Raw genomic sequence first — 13801 nt, forward strand, 5'->3', positions numbered from 1 at the left:
CCCTCTGTGTTTGTACCCCTTAGACCTCTGTTTCTCATTTTCTTGGTAGCCAGTTTCCCCCCGTACTTTCTTCTCCAGAATGGCTTTGGTTCAAATAGAGCTGAGTTTTTTGTTTGTTTGTTTCAGGTGTAATTTACAGAGGTCAAATTTACCCTTTTTAGTGTACAGTCCTGTGTGTTTTGACAAACACATACATGTGTATAACCACCACCACAATCAAGATAGAAAGCAGCCTTTCGGCCGGAACTGCCATCTTCCCGTAATTCACCAAAATGACCAACACAAATGGAAAGAGGAGGGGCACCCACTACATGTTCTCTAGGCCTTTTAGAAAACATGGAGTTGTTCCTTTGGCCACATACATGTGAATCTACAAAAAAGGTGATATTGTAGATATCAAGGGAATGGGCACTATTCAAAAAGGAATGCCCCACAAATGTTACCATGGCAAAACTGGGAGAGTCTACAGTGTTACCCAGCATGCTGTTGGCATCATTGTAAACAAACAGGGTAAGGGCAAGATTCTTGCCAAGAGTATTAATGTGCGTATCGAGCATATTAAGCACTCTGACAGCTGAGATAGCTTCCTGAAACGGGTGAAGGAAAATGATCAGGAAAAGAAGGAAGCCAAAGAGAAAGGTACCTGGGTTCAGCTGAAGCGCCAGCCTGCTCCATCCAGAGAAGCACACGTCGTGAGAACCAGTGGAAAGGAGCCTGAACTGCTGGAGCCCATTCCCTATGAATTCATGGCATGATGGGTGTAAAGAAAATTGAAAGACCTGAACTGTTAAATAAAAAAGATAGAAAGCATTTCCGTCCTCCCCCAGATTCCCTTGTGCCCCTTAGACGTCAATCCCCTTTCCTCAACCCCAGCTCCTGGCAGCCTCTGATGTATTCTTTTTCCCTACAGTTTTGCCTTTTCCAAAATGTCGTATAAATGGAATTATACAGTAGGGAGCCCTTGGAGTCTGCTTCTGTCACTTTGCACAGGCTTTCTCCACCTCAACACTGTCGACACTGGGGCCAGATCACACTTTGCTGTGGGGCTGTCCTGGGCACTGTAGGATGTTTAGTAGCGTCCCTGGCCTCCACCCACTAGATGCCAACAGCATCTCCCTCCTAGACTGGCACAAACAAAAATGTCTTCAGATATTGCCAGATGTCCCCTGGGGGTCAAAATCACCCCTGGTTGAGGACCTCTGACCTAGAATAATGCATTTGAGATCACATGTGTTGTTGTATGTAAGTTTCCATCCTTTTTACTTAGATCATCGTAACTACTACCACATACTGTCTGTACAAAATAGGACCATGCAGAAGGAACTGGAAAGAACTGAACACAGACCCAAACCACGGTTGGAATAGGCCTCTCTGGGATGAGGAATGAGCTGGTATGGAGATAGAAGTGTCATTTTCCTCTGAAAGCATTTTTTTCTTCCAGACAGAGACTTGAAATATGGTAGTCAACTGCTCTCAATCCAAATGGGAGGTTTCACCTAAAATATCTACCGTTACCGAACTTCCCAGAACGTAGCCACACTCAGGAGTGGACAACTGAAAAGACGGCAGGAGTGACTGTGAGGGCCGGTGCCCTGACCCACGGGCAGGATGGGCAAATCTCTCCATCTCTTGGAATCTCATGTATCAAACAAGGATTATGGCCAGTGGGACGGTTAGCGCTGCAATGAGGAAGTGCTGGGAAGTGAAGAAAGCAAGCAAGTTCCCTCTTCTCCAAGTGGCTGGGCGGACACAGCCATCTCACCACTCTGGTTTCCACTGTTTGCTTGTTGGCTCACTCGTGCATACTTTATGCTGTCTGTCCGCTAACAGCCTGTACCCACTTAATTGCCTGTGACCACACATCTGCTATGGTGGTGAGCGGCCGTCAATGCACTTAAGGGGTGGGAAGGGCTTTCGGCAGGGAAATGCTCTCCAAAATTCTGGAGCAGGGACTGGAGAGCAAAAAATGCCCTGTGCTTGGCCAGACATAGAGCCTTTGAGATCTGTGCTGATTGGATGGGGGCACTGAGGTTTCTGTTTGGAAGAAAAACACTTCTAGGGAAAGCACGAGTGGAATCAGCCTTTGCATTTCTCAAGAACACTGTTTATAATAATAGCAATCCCATGATTTTGCAAAGCTGCATTTGTTGACTGAGTTAAGTAAATAAATGAACAAATTTCGTATACAGCTGTCCCAAGGCAAAAGTGGGAAACAGATAAAGCTGGTCATGGGTGCTTCCAGATCCTATGTTCAGCTCTTTTTTTTTTTTTTTTTGCTTTTTAATAAATTCAACGAATATTTAATGAGCAACTCCTAGGCTCCAGGCGCTGTGCTGTGAGGTAAGAAGTGGTATATGTTTAAAGTCATCACATGGTACACTTTAAATCTATTACAATTTTATTTGTCAATCATACCTTGGTAAAGCTGGAGAAAACAGTGTGAGAATGATAAAACACAGCCTTCACCCTCAAGTAGCTCACTGTTGTGTCCTGTGACAGCTGGGAACAGCTGGATTACTGTGTGATGCACAAACAATGGAAGCAAAGAGGTGGCCTGTGCTCTTCACCATCACGCTCTGCTTTCTCATGGCGCGTGGGCGAGACTGTTTCTCAGATGCTAGATCCCAGATGAATTCATTCGACAAATATTATGTGTCGGACACTGTTCTTGGCACTGGGTGGATAGCAGTGGACAGAAAAGGATTAAAAAAATCTCTGTCCTCAGGGGTCTCATGGGGTGAGGCCCACAGTACAAAAGTAATTAGGTAAATGGTAGAGTAGATTTTACAGAGAAACATAAGGCAAGCAAGAGAAACAGGCAGTGCGGGGGACTAGGCTGCACTTTTCACTGGGGTAGTCAGGGAAGGCCTCGTATTTGAACAAACACCAGAAAGAGTTGAAAGGGCAGATATCTCTGGAAAGAACATTCCAAGCAGAGAAATTAGCAAGTTCAAAGGTCCTGGGGTAGAAGCATAGCATTTGAGGGCTAGTCGACAGCAAGGCCAATGTAAGCATAGAGTAAGCTGGGAGGAAAGCAGGAGACAAGGTCCAGGTGCAGAGCCACGTGTGGAGGGCTGAGGGTTATGGTGAAGACTTTGGTTTCTACTCTGCGTTGTGATAGTATGTGCTAGAGTTTGAACATTTGTGTCCACCCCTGCCTGCCCCCCGCCCCCAGTCTTCAGATCCATATTGCTGCTAAGATTCTACAGGGTTGGCCTGCCTGGGCTGAGTCTCATGTTGACATCACCCAAACTCCCAGCTACGACGCAGCTTTGCATGCCCATGGAAAATTCCTTTCCCAAGGCTGTGGCCAGTGCCAAAGTTTGTGTTCTCAACCACAATGCTAAGTGGCCTCCAGATCCTGGGCTATATCACCTCCAGGGTCAATCCTCCAGCACGCTCATCTTACAACAACAGCAGTCCTTGGAAGACCATACAGGAGCATAAAATAGCACACTGATTGTGATGATTTTTAGATAAACTCAATCTTGGCACCGCTCAACATGAAGTGGCACTCTTTGGTCCTCAAAGGTACTAGGAACCTTGGAAATAAATAACCACTTGTTCCAGTCTCTTAGGGAAAATAAAACATGGTGCCAAGACAGGAATAAAATGTCATTTATATATGTTGAGAGGCAACATGGTAGGAGAAGGGCATGGGCTTTGGTGTTAGATGGACCTGACTCACCATCCTGACCTTATTGCTTATTTGCTGTGCAAGCTGGGGCCAGAGACAAAAGCTCTGCGTCCAGCAATTTTCTTACTTGGAAATGAAAACAGGGCCTCCTTGCAGGGTTGTCACATGAGTAAAGAAATGAAGTATAGGGTATATGACACATTAACGCTGGACGCGCAGGATCAGCGGCCATGGCTCACGGGCCCAGCCGCTTCGCGGCATGTGGGATCTTCCCGGACCGGGGCACGAACCCGCGTCCCCTGCATCGGCAGGCGGACTCTCAACCACTGTGCCACCAGGGAAGCCCAAAGATACTTCTATTATTCCTTGAGCACCCTTGCAGAGGCTGGGGTAGTACAGGGTGAGCAGCGCCGTGCGTGTGTGTGCAGGTATGTGTGCGCGGGTGTAGTCCCGGCCTGAACCTATCTGAATTCATCCAGGTAAGACTGGCTGTGTCTGGTAAAGAAGTGGGTGAACTTCCAGGAGTGGGTTTGTGGGAAGATATTTGGGTAGAAGGAGAATAAGGGCACAGTTTTGTCAGGTGTTCCTAAGTGGGGACGGGAGAGTCAGCCTTGGACATTGTTGCCTGACCTGGTCCCAGAGATGTGAGTTTGAGGAGGGGCTGCCGGAAGACACCAGCTGAGTTATATTTATGAGATTCTAAGCCCCCCTGCTGTTGCTCATCCCCAGGGTGCCTCATGGACCCTTGTTTGGCTCTCTCCTCCTTCATCATGAGCATAACCAATTCCATTCGCTGTGGAAACTAAAAGCGTCGTGTCTGTTTTCCTGCTTAGAGTCCATAGCTACACCGCCATCTTTCCCATAGGCTGGGGAAGGCTAAGGGATCTCAAGTTGTATCTACTTGGATATATATGTAAATATGGAGGAAGAGGATGTTATAAAATTTTATGAGATGCTAAAAATGACCCTCACTTGAGTTATTCGATTCTTGCTAAGACAAGCGTCTCCCTACTCCAAAATCCCCAGGAAATAGCAGGCTTGCTCCAAAAACCCAACAAGATCATTCTCTGGTCTTTCTTCCCTCAGCTTGAGCTCATCTGAACTCTGACTCACACGGTTTGCATCCCACTGAGGTTAGGGTGTTCGATTCCATTTCAGATTTACTTCCTTCTTGAGGGTAGACAGTTACAGTAATGGCTCCCAATGGAGCCAGGGGTCCCTCCCTGTATCCACACCCTGGTGTCGTCTCCTCCCACATGGACTCAGAGCTTGGCCATGCGACTTGCTTTTGCTAATGGGACAGCAAATGTAACACAAGCGGAGACTGGAAAGTGATTGTGAGTTGAGTCTTTCTCTCTCTCCTGCTGCTTTTGGAACCTAGCCACCGTGTGGAGAAGCCAAGGTTGGTTTCTGGAGACATGCAGCCCAGCTAAGAGGCCGCATCCATGCCTAGATAAGTGAGGAAGGCCATCTTAGACTACCCAACCCCATTATGAGCTGCCAGATGGTAGCAGCCAGATGACCCCAGGTGAGATGACTAGAAGAACCACACTGCTGAGCCTAACCAAACTGCTGACCTCCAGAACCATGCATAAATAACATGGTGGTTGTTTCCAACCACTGAGTTTGGGGATGGAATGTTACTCAGCAAAGGCTAAGTCACACAATTTTCTTTCTGCCTTTTGTACTTTTCTACCAACTTACTAGCACTTTCATTCTGTCCACCACTCCTTCCGGAAGACAGTGCCTTCTGCCCCTCACAGGCACCTCAGCTGACCTTTCACCAAAGGGAAACTCGTCCTGCACCCAGAAGCATGGGTTCCGTCAGCAAAGGTCCAATGGCTGTCGCTGTACTGCTTCCCCTTAAGAGTTAAGCTCTGACTTCACTGCATGCAAAGTTTCCTCTAAATTTTTTCTTTTTGGAAAAAAAATGTGGTTTTGCTTCCAAATGATGTTCCAAATGTATCTGGCTCACCAAGGAGTAATCCGTCAGCTGGAAAACGCAGCGATGCTGCTATTTTAGTATGGCACCAGGCCTCTGGCTTCTTGCTTCTGCCAGGGCTGCCGATGCTTCTTTATGGAAAACTAAATCAACCGCCTGAGATCCAGAGACTTGTCCCAAAGGGGTATTTCAGAAAGGAGAGGCCCTCTGCCTTCTTTCCATTCTGCCTCTTTCTACCCAACTCCTAGCTCCTCCAGGCAAAATGGGTCTTCTTCCCTTGGGGCAACCGAACTTCTAAACTGCTTAAGTGGAGGCCCATCTGTTGTCCCTGACCCTTTGGCTTCTCCCCACACTCACCCTAATTGTTCTCTGATGAAGGCTAAACGTAAGCCTGTGTAACACTCCAAAAATGCACGGCTGGCCGAACCCAACATTACCAAGAGAGACAGCTATGAGAAAACAATATGCCTGTTTGCTCGACCTCCCTTTCTGCAGGCAGACTAATTCTGGAAACTTTCTCACCCTCCGAGGGCAGAGGTGCTTTGCTAATCCTGCCAAGTGTCAAAATGCACGGCGTTTGAACAGCTTCGTCAGGCTAGTGCTGTTGAGCAGACTGTCCCCTGGTAGAAACTCCTGTGTATTCCGTGCAGAAAGCATCTGCCCTGGACCCAGTAAAGGGCGCAGTTTAAGGAGGGGTCACTTCTTATGGAACTAGTTGCCTTTTCTCAGGCACTGCTCTTCCCTGAAAGAGATTAGCTGGGCAAAGGTCACTGAGGAGAAGCAGCGGCTCAGAGGTCACCTCAGGTACTGGGAATGACTCATCGACCACAGAGAAAGGGACTGGGGCTTGGAGTGAGACCAGTAGGATCCGGGCCCAGCCTAGTGGTCTAAATGTCAGCTGTGACCCGGGAAATGCACTCGGGATCCAAGCTTCCTAGGCCTCACTAATCTGGGTCAGAGAAGGCTCACGATGACAGTAAGGGATCTGGCCCCCCTTGCTTCTCTCCCTCCACCCAGAAGGTCCAGGAGCGTTCCCTTCTGTCTCACGTCTTCAGGGGAGCTTTCCTTGCCACCACTCCCAGCCTGATCATCCCTGGAATCTGCTTATCTATCTCTCCCTCCTTTGTGCCCCTGCTGTGTCCTGGACATTTTCCTGTAGAGAACTTCTACACTTGATTACGTTTACTGGTTTTCAGGATTGGCTCCTTCTAATGGACTCATGCCTCCTGCAGAGAGGGGATGTGTTGTATTTACTCCATATTCCCAGCTGCCAGCCCAATGCGGCACTCAGCACTGAGGGGATGAGTGGTCCTTTGCATTTTCCATTGAACTCAGAGAAGCCGGCCCACCCGAGGTCACCCAGCAGCCGAGCGCCTGAGCCTGGATTTAGACCCAGGTTTGTCCTAATCTAAAACCTGTGCTCTTACGGTGCTCCACTGGCCTCCCCAGGCAGTAATCCCTACCCGCCCCCCCACCATGAGCACCCTTACACGCACACAGTGGTCACAGGAGAGCATGGGCAGAATTACAGCTTGTCGGAGATGAAAATGATTTAAGACACCATGGAAACCAGCTCAATTATTTAACACACTAGGAAACTGAGATTAAAGAAATTAAATTATTTGTGTGAGTTGATACGCTTTGGACCTACTTTAAAATTTGGTCTAGGGCTATTCCTGTCAATAATCATGTTCCATTTAATTTAACCCAGAGCTCCGTGGAAGATACATGACTGAGTGACAGACAGTTCCTGCCTTCGGAGAGATTTCAGTGTAGTTGGGAGAGAAATAGAAAATTAGCTATAAATACAGGGCAGGACACGAGGGGTTCGAAGCGGTTCAGGCCCTCAGAGGAGGCAGAACTCTCGCACTGACTTAGCAGAGTCAGGAAAGACTTCGCACAGGAAATGATATTGAGATGAGCCTTGGCAAAGGGCTAGATGATGGACAGCTAGGGCAGAGGGCCCAGCACGTGCAATGGCACGGAGATGGGAAAGTGCACCCTGTGCACCTGAGGAATGGTAACATGCAAATGGTAAGTCTGCCAAGCTCTGGGCTTTACCTACAGGTGCAGGACGGTAGGTGAGGCTGCAGGGGGAACTGGGGCATGCTTCTGGGTGATGAGGGCAGATAGGAAACTAAAGCACCTCCAGCTGGTATCTGGGAGGAGAGCTGCTGCTGACAAGCCCCTTCGGGGAAGTGAGCAGAAGGGACAGAGACCTGGGGGTTTAACAGGACAGTAAGAGCAAGAGAAAAGCTAAGTAATTGAGACCCAATGAGAGCAGAGTTCTTTAGGCTACAAGAGAGGGGAAGAGGGATACCATTTTAAGGCAGTAACATGGCGTTTCTCTTCTGTTTCCCACTCTCCTGGTTTCACCCTAGATATCCATTTGCTTATAGGAGGAGGGAGGACTGTGTGTGCAGTAAGGAGGGGGGAGGGGAGGGGGGGAGAGGACGTAGGGGTGGGGAGGGAAATCTGTGTGCAGATTCTTACTGATTACAGAAGGAATTCCAGAGAGAGACCCAGGTACTGGGTCTTTGGTCATTCAGAATAGGATTATGCAGAAAGTTCCAGGCTTAAGAACCAGACCATTATCTCAAGAAGGGATTTTCCAGATTCTTCTTCCTCTCTTAGTACATCAGGAGAAAGCCTACTACATATAAGATAGATAACCACCAAGGACCTCCTGTATAGCGCAGGGGATTCTATTCAGTATTCTGTGATAACCTATAGGAGAAAGTGATCTAAAAAAGAATGAAGATATGTATATGTATAGCTGAAAGGAAAAAAAAGAAAGAAAGAAAGCCTGAAGCTTGGAGTTCTCCCATATACACAGTAAGATGCCAACGCCCGTCATTTAGGCCTCGTGGGAGTCAGAAAGGAGGGGACAGAAGTATTAGAAGAGCCCACCCTTTCTCTCTACCTGAGAATCTTAAAAAAAGAGGAGGAAGTAAACAGACTGAGAAGACCCAGGCCATCAGCAGAAACGCCCTGCCTGTCCCCACCTCTGGGCCTACAGAGGGAGGGTGTTAGAGAAGTTAGTGTCACCCTTGGGACCTTGGGAGGAAGCCACTGCATATGCCGCCCCATTAGAACCCAGGGAACAGTCACAGAAAAGGAGCTCTGCATGGTCAGCATGAGTGAGGCCTGAAGTTCAGCTTCCCTGGACCACCCTCAGTCTCATGGGGGGGCAGATGCAGAGCTGGGAGCCAATGGGCCCACCGAGGGGGCCTTCTGTTTGGAGACAAGGTGACCTCTCAGCTAACAGAGTGGAGAGAGCTGGGCCTGCAGCCCAACTGAGACCGAGACACCAAATCGTCGCTGGGAGCACTACCTGGGCTGGAAGAATGGGTAACACCTTGAGTACTGGGGGCCAGGAGGTCAAATATGACCCAACCGGAAAAAAAAAAAAAAAGGCTCCCTGAAGACCAGTGGGCAGCACACATCCAGGGGCCTTCATGAGAATGAAGAACTCACTGCCCCTGGTGCCATGAGGGGAGAAAGCCCCCCTCGCCCCATACTCTGGGGCCTCTAGTGTGGGGAGACAGAGGGAGCCGCGGCTATCAAAGACACAGAGTGTTTTTCCTGAAGGCCAAACATTATCCGAAGGGTTTGAAATATCAGCTCAAAGTTTAACTGGATTGACATTTAGTTTTTCCTCCCCATCCCACTAACTAGTGGGTGTGGCTCAGAGGAAAAAGACCAGATTAGTTCTAAGCAAAATAATGCTACTCTGTTTACCCTTCACATCTGATATGTGGTGTGAGTTATATTTGTGCAACTGGCTACTCTGAGCCTCAGGACATCACCGGGCCTGGCGAGTAGCCAGCAAGCCTGTGAAGACCAGCCCAGGCCCCTCTTACAAGGTGGGCTCTGCACGGGCCTTCCTGGCAGAGCTGCAGGCCACCTGGCTCACATCACACAGTACAGCAGGGCCTGGTGGACAGTGGCCCAAGCAAGAGGTGGGTGGGGTCTCTGCTTCATAAGGTGGGAACCAGGACTGGGGCTGGCCCCACGGGAGGGGAGGAGGGAGCTACGCAGTAGTGGGCGCTAATAAGGAGAAGAAAACAGAAGGGAAGTAAGATGCAGGAAGGAGCCTTAGGAAGATGAGAAGTGAAGACTTGATGTCCGTGAGAGGACCCAAAGCTGGGTCAGGATCTTTGCCCCACGCCCGGAAGGTGGAAAATGGCCCACCGCGGGGCTGGGAAGCCGGAGTGCCCTGCAGGGATGGGCTGGGAGATTGTGGGGAGAATCTCCAGTCTGAGCTTCCGTGGACAGAGCGGGGCAGAGAGAGCTGGGGGAGAGATGCAGAAGAAGGTGGACACCAGTGACCCTGATTACTGAGCGCTCTGAACACAGTCAGGGGCACAGCTTCGGGAGGTTGCCCTCAAGGGGCAGAGGCCCAGGAGGAACGCTCAGGCCCGTGCGGGCGCAGCAGAGGCAGCGGGCCGGCCGGCGGGGGGCGTCTGGGGGTGCCGAGGGGCGCTGCCCCGGCCTGGCCCGGTCCACGGTTGCCCCCGTCCACCTGCGGGAAGCAGCGGCTTTCCTCCACAGCCCGCCGGCCTGGGAGCTCGGCTTTCGCGGGGCGCTGCTGCCCCCTCCCGGGTGCGCTCGCAGGCCCTGGGCGCCGCGGGAGCTGCTTCGCCGCCAGGAACCTCAGGGCTGGGGCGGGGCCTGTGGGCCGCTTCCCGCGGCGATTCCCTCCCCGGTGTCCGACTCCGCTGCTCAAGCCCGGCCCCTCTAACGCATCTGCCTTGGAAATCACTTCAGTCCATCCTCCGTCTCGGGCCGCATCCCCGTGTCTTCTCTGGCAGCTCCACTGTCTTGTCCCTCGCACGGTGGAGCTCGGTGATGAAGGTGCCACCGTGGGCTCACACAGGCATCCGGGCCCCAGGCCGTCCTCGAGTCCCTGAATCTCAGGTGCTCCCGGGGCGGAACAGGGTCCCAGGGAGGATGCTTGTCAAGGGGCTGGTGGCACCGGTCCTCCCACAGGGGAAGTTCAGGTGACTAGTGTCCACTTTCTTCTCTGTCTCCCTGCACCCCTCTCTCTCTGCCCTCCTCTGTCCACAGAAGCTCAGACTGGAGATTCTCCTCACAATCTCCCAGCCCATCCCTGCAGGGCATTCTGGCTTCCCAGCCCCGCAGTGGGCCATTTTCCACCCTCTGGGCATGGGGCAAAGACCCTGGCCCACCTTTGGGTCCTCTCACGGACATCAAGCCCGCACTTCTCATCTTCCTAAGGCTCCTTCTAGCATCTTACTTTCCTTGCATTTTTCTTCTCTTTATTAGTTCCTACTGCAGCATAACTCTTTCTTCACCTTCACGCAAACCCTCTCCCCGATCGTTAACTCTCCTTTGACCACACTCTGCCTTTCAGCCCCATCATCGCCCTGAGTTCTGATGGCCCCGCTGACCCTCAGTTAACAACCCTGGGGCCCCAGTGACTTCTCTGCTGCTCAACCCCAAGCCCAATTCTCAGACCTTGTTTGATAACTCTGCCACACTTAGGACTACTGACGCTTCTTTCTGCAAATTTTCTCTCCCTTGAACTTTCTGGGACGCTCCCTCTGCTTTTCCTATGACCTTGAACCCAGTCCTCTTCAGTTTCCTTGATGACTCCTTTTTGTCCACCGGCACCAGCCACAGGGCTCCTCCCTCTTGGCCTTCTTCTCTTTTCATTCTACCCACTCACCTGTGGGCTGTGATCTCATCCCCCATCCCGGCTCCAGCTCAGATCCTTGCCTGGCTCCACGCCTACCCACGCGGGTGAACACTGGTCATCTCCATGTGGACAGCCAGAGAGAGCACCAACTCTGCAGATCCGAAACTGGAATCATTGTCTGTATCCCCAGATTGGTTCTTCCACAGAAGTCTTTTTAATTCCTTTCTCTCTCTTACTCACCCCTCCTACCATCCAACTGGTGTCAGCATTCTGTTGATTCCATCTTATTCTACATTATTGCCTAGAATCTGTCTTTCACTGCCACAGACTCAGCAACAATTTAGTGGGTGCCAGGTACTTCTCTAAGCATTGTGCATGCATGGCCTCATTGAATTCTCTTAACAATCTCATGGAGATAGGAAGGGACTGAGGCATTGAGAAGTCATCTGCTCAGGGTCATATAGCTAATAAGTAACAAAGCCCACATGGGACCCCAAGTCTTGCTGAGAGTGAGCACTTGCTTTTTTTTTAGCACTGTTCTATTGCATTATTTCAGGATCATTTCATTCGTTGCAGAGATTGTCACATCAACTCTCTTACTAGTTTTCCTGACTTCATTCTTTCCCCTCCTTTAAGTGTAGCTATCAAACCCTAACTTGCTTCCTAAAACTGAAATTCAATACCGAGACTCTCCTCAAATCTTTTCAGTGGCCTCTGCTACTCTTAAGCTAAAATCTGTACTCTGGGGCCTCCTCCTACCCTTTTACCCAATTCTTTCCTACTTATTCTTCATAATCTGCAGCATATTGTCCCTGGATCTCCAAGAGTGTATCAGGTGATTTATTAGTTAGGACTACATGCAGCTATAATATGTAACAGACACCCCCATTAATGGCTTAAATGAGATAGTTAATGCCTCCCTCTTAAAGAGTTTGGAGTAGGCAATTCAGGGTTGGTATGGTGGTTCCACTTTATCACCAATGACCCAGGATCCTTGTGTCTTTCTGCTCCATCATTCCTAACATTCACTTCCCTATTTAATACCTCCTCATGGCTGCAAGATGGCTGCTGCAGCTCTAGTTATCACAGTGATATTCCTAGCAGCAGGAAGGAAGAAGGGTCAAGAGCCAAAGTGTGTGCCTCCCAGGAGGCTAGGCTGTTTTAATAAGTTTTCTCAGAAGCTCTAACCAATGACTTCTGCTTATACATATTTGGTCTCTCAAAAGAGGAATTGGAGAATGTAGTTTTTGAGTTGGGTACATTGGAAACCCTAGTAGTACAAAGGCCCAGTTAGTGAGGAAGAAGAGGAAGCTGGATATGGGATAGACAGCTAGATGTCCCTGCCCAGATTTCCTTTCTCTACATTCCCCTGGCACTCCTGCTTGCATCTGCCATTGCTCTTTCCAAGTTTCAGTGTAGATACCTGCCTATTGATTTGCTTCTCATACCAGTCTGAACACTCAGTACAGAGGATGGCACCTTGCACACAACAGGTGCTCAGTATAGGTTTGCTGTTGAAGGCCCTTGACACCTAAGGAGAGCACAGGACTCTGGATTGCAGACCCAGTCCTGAATTTGATCATTGTACTATGGTCATGAAAGAGAATGCTGTCATTCTTAGGAAATGAGTGCTGAAGTGTTTAAGGTTGTGTTGTCTGTAACTTACTCTTACATGGCTCGGCAATAATATGTATTATAATTAGATATAGATATTATATATGTATATACAATGTATTGATTAATAGGTAGGTGGATGATAGAGAAAGCAAATAGGGCAAGATTTTAATAATTGGTGAATCATAGTGGAGATTTATAGGAGTTCATTATTCTATTCTTGCAATTTTTCTACGAATTCTTTTTACAAAAATGAGCAGTTAAAAGCGCCACAAAGACTATATTTTCAGGGATCATTTCTACAGTTGATTATTAGAGGAGTTTCTCTGAACATGTCACCACCAGTATTATCTTGAAAATAAAAAAAAATTAAAAAAAAGAAGAGGATAGCCAAACTCCAGAATGTGAGACTAAGTAAAAGGAGGACCTTGTAAATTGCTTGGTCTATTTTCCCAGAGAGGTGACAGGCCTTTCCTGAGGCACAGGCTTCCCTGGTGTCCTCAGCCATAATGAGAGTTAACTTCTTACATGTGCCTGCAATCCTTGGCACATGCTGTTCCCTCAGCCTGGAACGTTCATTCTTCCCCTTGTTACCTAATGTCTTCTATTCATCCTTCAGGTCTCTGGTCAAGTGCCACTTCCTCAGGGAAGACCTCCCCGACTCTCCTGATTATGTCAGATTCCCCCGTTACAGGCTTCCTGACATCATGTATTTCTCTGCATCAGCTCAGCACAGTTGTACGTTTGTATTGGTTTCATCGACACCTGTCTCCTCTACTCCAGTGACCGTTAGTGACAGGTCAGCCTCACACAGTGCTTACTGTGTACCAGGCTACCTTCTAAACACTTTATATGCAGTTAACGTCCACTGCAAGTCCCAAATCCACACGTCCAGGTCGATCAGATCTCTCTCCTGAGCTTCCGACCTGTATTCCGTTCTGCGAAT

General features: G+C 49.2%; 1 pseudogene across 1 annotated transcript; it reads left to right on the forward strand.

Annotated features, from left to right (window-relative positions):
• Nucleotides 1–272: 272 nt before the first annotated feature.
• Nucleotides 273–755, forward strand: LOC309822018 (large ribosomal subunit protein eL21-like; annotated as a pseudogene). The gene has a single exon. The product of its transcript is annotated as a large ribosomal subunit protein eL21-like (transcript).
• The last annotated feature ends 13046 nt before the right edge of the window (nucleotides 756–13801 follow it).

Source organism: Grampus griseus, assembly GCF_964374135.1.
Source record: "Grampus griseus genome assembly, chromosome: 4".
Lineage (NCBI taxonomy): Eukaryota > Metazoa > Chordata > Mammalia > Artiodactyla > Delphinidae > Grampus > Grampus griseus.